Below are 9,339 nucleotides of genomic sequence, written 5' to 3'. Positions count from 1 at the left end.
TCCTATTTCCTACTCTCCTACCCATGTCCTCCCTGGCAACTACCAGTTTGTTTTTTGTATTTAAGAGTCTGGTTTTGTGGGGCGCCTGGGTGGCTCAGTGGATTAAGCTGCTGCCTTCGGCTCAGGTCGTGATCTCAGGGTCCTGGGATCGAGGCCCGCATTGGGTTCTCTGCTCCGCAAGGAGCCTGCTTCCTCCTCTCTCTCTGCCTGCCTCTCTGCCTACTTGTGATCTCTCTGTCAAATAAATAAATAAAATCTTAAAAAAAAGAGTCTGGTTTTGTCATTTTTTATTGCTAGCTCATTTGTTTTGTTTCTTAAGTTCCACATATGAGTGAAATCATATGGTGTTTATTTTCCTCTGACTTATTTCACTTAGCATTATATCCTCTAGGTCCACCCATGTTGCCAGATTCAAGATCCATGAAATCCTGACATTTGCAATCTTGCCATTTGCAAGATTTCATCATCCTTATTCATTCATCTGTAGATGGACACTTTGAGTGTCCATATCTTGGCTATTGTAAATAATGCTGCAATAAACAGAAGTGTGCATATATCTTTTCAAATTAGTGTTTTCATATTATTTGGACAAATACTAGTAGTGGGAATACTGGATCACATATTTCTGTTCTTAAGTTTTTGAGGAATCTTCATACTCTTTTTCACAGTGGCTGCACCAATTTGTATTCCCACCAATAGTACATGAGGGTTCCTTTTTCTCTACATCCTCACCAACACTTGTTATTTCTTGTCTTCTGATTTAACATCTTATTTTTTCTTTTAGATTTTTACTCATCAGAGAGAGAGAGAGAGAGAGAACGAACACAGGCAGGGGGAGCAGAAGAGGCAGAGGGAGAAGCAGGTTTCCCACTGAGCAGGGCTGGATCCCAGGACCTTGGGATCATGACCTGAGCCAAAGGCGGATGTTTAACCAACTGAGCCACCCAGGCATCCCCTGATTTAACATCTTAATTTAAAATAATCTAGTTTGGATTAGTACCAACCTAATTTAAATAGTATATAAACACACTCTTCCAATACACCTGTTTTTTTTCTCTCCCCATGTTTGTATGTGCTATTATCATCATACAAATTATATCTCATAAACCCATCAACATAGATTTTATAATTTTTTTTAAAGATTTTATTTACTTATTTGACAGAGAGAAATCACAAGAGAGGCAGGCAGAGAGAGAGGAAGGGAAGCAGGCTCTCCGCTGAGCAGGGAGCCCGATGTGGGACTCGATCCCAGGACCCTGAGATCATGACCCGAGCCGAAGGCAGCGGCTCAATCCACTGAGCCACCCAGGCGCCCCTAGATTTTATAATTTACTTAAACATATTTAAAATAGTTTCTTTGAAGTCTTTGTCTAGTAACTCCAACATCTGGGATTTCTCACGGCCAGTATTTATTGACTGCTTTTTTATGTGTATAGGCCACACTTTCCTGTTTCTTTACATGTCTCCCTTTTATATAAAACTGGCTATTTTAAATAGCAATGTGGCAATGGGATTTCCTTCCCCCTCCTCTGAGTTTTTGCTCTTTGTGGTTGTGTTATTTGGTGATTTTCTTTGACTAATTCTGTAGTCTGTATTCTTTGTGTGAAGCCTTTGCTCAGTTATCCTAGTTTTCAGCTAATGGTTGTACAGAGCTTTCCATGCATGCCTTACACTGGTAAGTCTTCCAGGCTTTGTCAAGGGGCCCCTTGTGTGTTGGGGCTACCCTCGTTCTGCACTAGCCTTTACTTCTGCTTGCTTAGAGACTCAAGGCCAAGCAGATGTGAGACTAACGCTGTCCATGGTACTTCCTGAGCGTGTGCATGGCCTCCTAGGCAAGGGGCAGTTAAGTCAGAGCTTCTCTTCCCCCAAGTTTTCCTTTTAAGTTCTTGGCCGGCCTCTTGTTTGCCTCAACTGGTATCATTGCCCCAGAGAGCTACAATGTGATTAAAAGGCCACTAATTGGTTTGACAAATGCCCCGGGGATAGGGCTTTACTCCCACAGTGAGCTCGCAATCAGGGAAAATAAGGACAGTTCCTATAGATGAGGCTTTTCTGGGGAGCTGCTACACAGGCCAAGTTTTGACAGTTCCCTGGGGATGGAGCTTCTGGGGAGTTTCAGCCCATCTGGTCCCTCCAGTGGCGGCTAGGCTGCTGCTTTTCACTGCTCCTGTGTTTCAGAGGCAGGCAGTTTTCAAGGCAACCCCAGAGATGGGGAGAGGGCCATGGAAATGCCCGAAGTTCACTGTTCTTATATTCAGCCATTTTTCTTTTCTTTTTTTTTTTCAGCCATTTTTCTTGAATAAAGTCTCTGCAAATTGTTGCAAGCCTTTAATCAATTTCCAAAGTTCTGGAAAAGTTGATGATGACCATTATGTTCATCAATGTTTTGTTGTTTTTATGGGACAGAAGATTTTCAGAGGTTCTTATTCCTCCATTATGGAAGTGCCTGTCCCCTCGGGTTTACTCTTGATTCAATAAATGGAAAAAAAATAATGAAGTGCGATATTTTCCTTTTGCAAAAATATTGGCCCAAAAGTGTTTGTTTCTGAATTCAGAGCTGACAAGGATGAGAGGAAACAGGCTTTCTCACACAGTTGGTGTGAGTGTAACTCGCTGGAAAGGAAATTTGGTACTTGTCCCTATAAATTGGAATTTCAAAAAATTTCAGGTTTTCCTGTGGAGCCCCTTGTGTCAGAGAGATTCTGTGAGGTTCAAGAGGGAGCACTATCCTCCCAGGTGAGAGCAGGAGGGGATTGACTGAAAGGATGAGGATGGGGAGCTCCCCCAAAACAGAGGCACATTGTGCCAAGCAGCTGGCCACAAGAAGCCTCAACACAGGCAGGAACAGGAAGAGAGGGAGAGAGAGGAAGTAGGATCAAACATTCTTTCCTAGTGTGGTAGGGAGAAACTAGGAGACAATTTTCACAGGACAAGAAAGGATACACAGACTTTAAGGTGTGTGAACAGACGATTTGCTGCACAATCTTTGTGTGCCTTTGAGAGCCAGACAACAGAGGAGTCGTAAACAACTTTAGCCGGTAGTTTGATCCTGTGATCAATAAATGCCAAGCCTTCGATGACAAATTCGTTTAGAACACCTTTTCATAAGCCCACACCTGACCAAAAGTGACAGCCTAAGAGGATGGGAGTCCCCTTTTGTGGGAGGCGCTACTGTTGTTCTCATTTTACAGCTAAGGAAATGGAGACCCCCTGCTTCCCCTTTCTCTTGAAAGCACACACACACCCGCACACACACACAGCTCATGGCCAGAAACTCAAGGCTGAGCTGCTTCTACCTAATTAAGTCACCAATTCCACACTTGTTTTAGGATGGTGATTCATTCTAATACCTTATAATCTTTGCATCTGTGTTTTTGAGAGATACGAAATTGACATTGTTCCTTTCTCAAATTTTACCTTTCAGGTTTTGCAACAAGGCTATTCTGGTTTCCTAACACACATTTTCTATTCTCTAGAGACATTTATGTAAGATCGTCATCAATATTTTTCTAAAGCATTAAGAAGGATTTGCTGGTGAGCTGAGTCTGTAGACTTTTTGATGGGAGGGCTGTAAACTGTAGATTCCGTATCTTGTGTTAGTTTTAGTAAGTTGTGTTTTCTAGAAAGTTATGTTTTAACCAGATTTTCAAACTTACTGGCATAGGATGTTCATAATATCTTCTGTGAGCTCTGTAATAATGTCTCATGCTTTCCCATCCTAATGGCTGAGGGGAGAACAGAGATGGCATCCCAGGCAGTGGAAGAGCATGAGCAAAGCCCTAGACCTGAGCTGAGATCAAGAGTCAGATGCTTAACCGACTGAGCCACCCAGGTACCCCTGAGCCCAGTTTAAGATTGCAATCTGGTCCATCCATCTGGCTTTATGCCAGGCCCACTCTGTCAGCATGGTCCTAACCTCTCTGGCTTCAGCTCAGCCCCTACCCCCTTTCTTGATGCCCCCATATCCACCTGGCTTCCCCATCTGCTAAAGGCAGATGTCATTGCTCTGCTTGGATCAAGCAGGGACCTATACAATGGCCAGGACCCTCACAGGCTGGAGTATAGCTGGCCATGCCCATGTTGTCATATGGCCCAGACACACCCACCGTCACCAGAACACAGAACCAAAGAGGAATATGTTGTCACTTTAACCTTGAAACATAACTGAATAGTGCTTCTTACCTCTGAAAGGAGGTAGAGGCCCCCCCCACTATGAATGACCCATTTCTTTCACCAACTCATCAAAGTGTGTTTTAACTGTCAATTTCAGCATTAGGACAATAGGACTCCAATACTTTTAAACAGTCCAACGTGATCACCCTTCCAGGCATTATTGAAGTGCGAGCTTGCGGCTGGAGCTCCAGGGAGGTGGGGGGGGCCCTCCAGACAGCATTCAGTGGATTCAACTACATCTATTCTTGTCGACGAACTGTTTTTGAGAACTAACACAAGCCACACTCTCTGGTAAGCATCGCGCATCATCTTGCTACAGGGGCTTGTAAATTATACAGAAGAAATTATTTTTAGTTGGCCAGATGTTGGAGACTGGCCGTGAAAGGAAAGAGCACAGCTGACTGTAAGAAAGGACTTTATTTCTAAATGGAGCTGGGGTCTGTGCCCTACCAGTGCTCTGGTGACCACCCTGAGAACCAACAGCTGCTGATGAGCCACAAGTGGGTCTTGGGGGTGGGCTGTTGGAACTGAGGGAGGCCCCAGGTCTCCCTTTGGGGCAGGCCCCCTTTAAGAAGACTGGGGCAGATGGCCTATAGCCATGGAGGTTTCTCACAGAGCCGTAGGCCAGCCTCCGGGACTTTGGGGCTCATAATATAGGAGGACAGCCGGAGTGAGTAACTTGATCTGCGATTGCCCAAGTCCCTCTGTCTCTTGCAGCTTGAGAACCTGGTGAAGGAGAACAGGCTGGGCTCCAGGAGGGGCTGTCTTGTGCTAGCTGGAAAGGGGGCTGCTCCCCACTCCTCTGTGCAGTGGCAGTTCCTGAGGAAGCACTGAGGTCCATGGGGCAGAGGGGAAGCTGTCCATGTCCCACAGCAAGTCCCCTCCAGCCTGGGGCCCTTGTCTCTCCACCCCCTTCCCTGTCCACCCTTTGACCAGGAGGGTCAAATCAGTCCACCCCCATTACCACCATTTTCTTTTTTTTTTTTTTTTTTTAAATCTCGGTCCCTTGTCTATTCTGTCCCACATTCTCCTTATTCGTCTGTCATGTTGTATGTTTCTGTCCCTAAGGCCCCTTCCCTTTATCTGTCTCTCCCTTGCTCTGTGTCCCTCTGACTTCTCTTGCCATCTGCCCTGCCCCTCCTCTCTGTCATCTTCCTCTACCTAAACCCCAGCGAGAGAGGGTTGCAACCTTGTAGAAGGCCTTCCAGGCTGTCCTGGGCTTTGGCATCCGGGATGGGAGCGGCAGTGGCGCTGGGAATGGGGACGACAGGGAGCAGCAGCAGCATCAAGACCACAGGGTGCCACATGTCCGGGCAGGCAGGGCTGCTGGCAAGGTGGCGAGGGCTGGGTGGTCAGAGGCCCTGCCCTTTGTCCAGGCACTGCCTCCTATTCCACCAACACCCCCATTGGACCCCTTCCGTCCCTTCCCCCTTCCAGGTGCTAGGCCCACCACCCCTGAGGCACGGCCCTGAAGCCCAAGCCTCATTAACTGCTCATGGGCCCATAGGCCTGACCATCTTCCCGCTGCTCTCATGTCCGCCCACAGCCCTGTCACTGGCCTTCTGCTCACCAAGGGCTATTAGCTCCAGATGGTTCTCTCCTGAGCTGCTCCTAGAGCTTTGGACTCCTCCTACAACGGGAGCCACGCCCCGTCCGAAGCTACTCCCCACTCTGACCACGCCCCCAGGACATCGCCACGCCCCACTTATTGTTACACTCTACCCTTCACACAAAGATCACGCCTCCATTTCAGCCATGCCCCACCCACTGTTATGCACTACCCAAGTCCTACTATGGCCACTCCCCCAAGACACAACCACGCCCACGCCCTTTAGCTATGCCCCCAGAGTCAAGCCTCTGCCCCCTGGCCACACCCCAGGCCAGAGCCACGCCTCTACTTGAAGAGCAAGGGCCCGGAGACCCCTGGTGTTTGGAGGGTCTCCTCTGTTCCACTCTCAAAGCCCACCCAAAGGACTTGGGGCGCCCTTTCCCGCACTGTGGTCTGGAAAGTCTGTCCAGGCAGCATGCCGGGCACCCAGGGGAATCACTGTCTTCTGTCCACTGTCTCAACGCCGTGACTTTATTTTGTCCAAGTTTTCAGTTTAGTCAGAAGGGTAAATCTGGTACCTGTTACACCACAGTGACCAAAAATGGAAGATCAGAAATTATTCTTTGGCGTGGTTGCCTCTTTAAAGAAACTTGCAAAACTTGATCTTCAATATCCTTACATTTCATTTGATGAGGTATGACTATTCTGTATCTTTTCTGTTTGGAGCCCTGGTTTTTTGAGGTCATTTTGGTTTCTTCCAAGTATGTGAAATTAAGTACTCCCCCCACCAAACAGTTTCTCCTCTGTACTGGTGAAGTCTCCCCCACTTCGGAGACTCCTGTTACCTTGCAGAAACCTCCACTTCTTTTTCCCCCGCACATTTTTTCTGGCCACACAGACAGGGTGTGTATCTCCCAGCTCATCAGTATCTCCCAGCTCATCGTACTCCTGAATCTCTACTGTTCATACTCAACATTTCACCTCCTTTTCACTTATTCCTACCTCACATTAGCAACACACTCTCATTTCTTTGAGGATGTTTATTTAGCGGTGGTGGTTCAGGCTGTTCGTGGTGTTCTGGTTTTCCTGAGCTTCTTTTTTCCCAGGAGTTCCTGGAATCTTGTCCACAGGAAAAGCCACACACACTCCTGTTTCCCAGTGAGGGTTTATGAAGAACCTGTGTACCCCAAAGCTGGAAAAGCTGGTGTGGATTTCCTTTGTCCACCCACCAGACAACCATGCTACAAAAGGATTCCCTTTCCTTGTTTTTAACCACTAAAACCTGCCAATTTTCTTCTGTTGCTGTGAAAGCTTAGCTTTGGGTGGTATGCGGTGGGGGGAGGGCTGAACACCTGCCCGTGTGTTCCATCTACTCCCTACTCCTGTCAGGCTTGTGGGCTGTCTGGTGGTCATGAGCTAAGTACTTGGTTTCCTCTTCCATGGTCATCAGGTCAGCTGACTGTGTGGAGAAAATAATACGGTTGCGGAACTGTGCTTGGCAGATGCCAGGCTATTTGCACCTGTTTCTTTGCCGTCTCCAGAGGCTACATGTTCCTTCGCTGAGACCACCGTCCTGCTTCCCCTGGAGGATCTTGGGACCTTATTTTCACTCCATACTCTGCTCGCAAGTCAACAATTCAACTAGTTCCCCGGTCTAACAGGTACTACAGCAATCCGATTTCTTAAATATGAAAGGGAAACTTTTTTGTCATGATTACCACAGTGGCCATCTTTGTGGCCTTTGTATAATTTAATTTGGGGAATACTGGAACATTCTTGTAAAATGGAGCACACATTTCCCCTCTTTAAAGGGCTTAGCTGGATGGACCAGAGAACTGGGCATTTGGGATGGAGTAAGGAGCAGGGGGTGAGGTTTTGCCCTTAAGTATAAGTGGTCTCATATCCATGTCTTTGGCATAGCTGAGACTTGAGAAAAAAAATCTGAAAAGTTAACTGACCCCAAGTTGAGCAGTAGTAGATATGGGGATGCAGAGGGCAATCCCACGATGAAAGAGGCAGGCTCTGTGTAGGATGAAAGGGAGGCCATGGCCATGCTTGACCACATGCCTCTCGGTTAAGCCCAGTGGATTGAAGGAGCGAACAGGCAGCTGGCGGCCGGGAGAGCACACCGCCAAGCCCCAACTCCTGGATCACTGCTCTTTTAGCCAGTAAACACTTCAAGCATTGCCTAGTATGAGGTAGGGGAAATCAAGTCAAGTGCACACCGTCCACTCCATCCCACGCTGAAATATCCTCCTTGCTGGGCCACTGAGCTCAGCCAACCCTCCTCCCTCCCCAACCCGCCAAGTGCTCTTACTTTTCTTTTCTTTTTTTTTTTTTTAAAGATTTTATTTATTTATTTGACAGAGAGAGATCACAAGTAGACAGGCAGGCAGAGAGAGAGAGAGGGAAGCAGGCTCGCCGCTGAGCAGAGAGCCCGATGCGGAACTCGATCCCAGGACCCTGAGATCATGACCTGAGCCAAAGGCAGCGGCTTAACCCACTGAGCCACCCAGGCGCCCCAACTCTTACTTTTCATGTCACAGAGTTTTCACACACATCTGTGCTGGTAACAACTAAGTGGAAAGCATCTGAGTACAACTTCCCGCCAAATCAAAGTCACCGTTATATGGATTTACCTCCCAGCAAGGTCAACTCTAGGACGGTAATGCAGAAGACACATCCCAAATTCAGAATGCGAAAAATTATTTGAGAAAATTATGAAATGTTTACGCACATTAGTTCTTTATTGGAAGAGGTGGTTCAGACCCATTTATATATGCAAAAGGGTAGGATGACAAAATATGTAATGGCCCTGTCACCTTTGCAAATATTTTACTTAAAATATACTTTATATTAAGCTTTAAGGTCACAGTGTAGGAAATCTCTGTAATTGCCATTAAAACTACTCTAAAGATATTTCCTGCACAAAATGATGCAGGATTTTGAAACAATACACATGCAGAGAAAGACACATATCTTAAGTGCAGGGAACACTCAGATATTCAGCACCCAGGTTTATAAACAGTATTACTAGCACCAGATAAATACCGTTTTCAGCCTTGCCCAAGGCTAGCCGCTGTCCTGATTCCTAACTGCATGAACTTTTTCTGTTCTTATGCTTTATAGATGGTCATACAGTGTGTGTGCCTCCGTGTCTGGTTTCCGTCATTCAGCTCTGTGAAACCAAGCTACTACTGCAAATACTTACGGTTCACTCGTTCTCAACACTCAAGTCTTCTGCAGTGAAATATGCCACTAGGTTCATTCATTCTGCTGCATGCCCGCCTTCAGAGAATTCTGGTTTGTGCAGTTCTATGCAATGAATATTTTAGTATGTCCTTTGGTTGACATCAATGCGCCTATCTGCCAGGTTCGGGTTAAAAGGGTATACGCATGTTCAAAGTGCCAGCTTTCCAACATGGTCATACTAGTTGGCAACACCTCAAGCAGGGTAGGCTTCCTGTTGCTTACCTCCTTGCCAAAACTTGATTCTTTTTCATGCTCTTCATTTTAACCATCTCAGTGGGGGGGCTGGTGTTCTCATTTTGCATTTCCCTGATTACTAATAAAAATAACATACCTTTTCGTGTTTACTGGCCATCTGGATATTCTCT

Source organism: Meles meles, chromosome 21 (genome assembly GCF_922984935.1).
Source record: "Meles meles chromosome 21, mMelMel3.1 paternal haplotype, whole genome shotgun sequence".
In the NCBI taxonomy this organism is placed as follows: domain Eukaryota; kingdom Metazoa; phylum Chordata; class Mammalia; order Carnivora; family Mustelidae; genus Meles; species Meles meles.
The sequence above is the reverse complement of the archived record's forward strand: the minus strand, read 5'-3'. Positions refer to the sequence as shown.